Source organism: Lupinus angustifolius, chromosome LG16 (genome assembly GCF_001865875.1).
Source record: "Lupinus angustifolius cultivar Tanjil chromosome LG16, LupAngTanjil_v1.0, whole genome shotgun sequence".
Lineage (NCBI taxonomy): Eukaryota > Viridiplantae > Streptophyta > Magnoliopsida > Fabales > Fabaceae > Lupinus > Lupinus angustifolius.
In genome coordinates this window covers 14,278,865-14,280,038 of record NC_032024.1, presented here as the reverse complement: position 1 = coordinate 14,280,038, position 1,174 = coordinate 14,278,865, and positions in this window count along the sequence as shown.

The window sequence follows — 1,174 nt, the reverse complement described above, 5'->3', positions numbered from 1 at the left end:
TTATCCTAATCCTAATCCAAATCCTAATCCTTATCCTAATGCTAATCCTAATCCTAATCCTAATCCTAATCCTAATCCTAATCCTTATCTTAATCCTAATCCTAATACAAATGCTAATCCACATCCTAACCCAAATTCTCATTCTCGTCCTCATCCTAATCCTCATCCTCATCCCCATCCTAATCCTAATCCTAATCTTAATCCAAATCCTAATCCTATGCCTAATTATAATCATAATCGTAATCCTAATCCTAATCCTAATCCTAATCCTAATCCTCTTCCAATTCCTAGCCTAATCCTAATCTTCATCCTCATCCTCATTCTAATCCAAATCCAAGTCCTAATCCTAATCCTAATCCTAATCCTAATCCTAATCCTCATCATTATGCTCATGCTCATGCTCATGCTCATGCTCATGCTCATGCTCATCGTCATCCTCATCCTCATCCTCATCCTCTTCCTCATCCGCATCCTCATCCTAATGCAAATACCATTCCTAATCCTAATTCTAATTGTAATCCTAATCCTCTTCCTAACCCTAATCCTAGTCCTCATCCTCGTCCTCATCCTCACCCTCACCCTCATCCTCATCCTCATCCTCATCCTCATCCTCATCCTCATCCTCATCCTCATCCTCATCCGCATCCGCATCCTAATTCTAATCCTTATCCCCATCCTAATCCTAACCCTAATCCTAATCTTAATCCTAAGCCTAAACCTAACCCTAATCCTCATCCTCATCCTCATCTCATCCTCATCCTCATCCTCATCTCATTCCCATACTCATCCTTATCCTCATCCTAAGCCAAATACTAATCCTAATCCCAATCCTAATCCTCATTCTCATCCTCATTCTCATCCTCATGATCATCCCCATCGTTATCCTCATCCTCATCTTCATCCTCATCCTAAAGCTCCTTCTAATCCTCATCCTCATCCTCATGCTCATCCTCATGCTCATTCTCATCCTCATCCTAACCCTAATCCTTATCCAAATCCTAAGCGTATTCCTAATCCTCATCCTAACCCTAATCCTCATCCTCGTGATCATCCGCATGCTCATCCTCATCCTCGTCCTAATCCTAACCCTAATCATAATCCTAATCCTAATCCTAATCCTTATCCTAACCCTAATCCTAATCCTAATCCTAATCCTTATCCTAACCCTAATCCT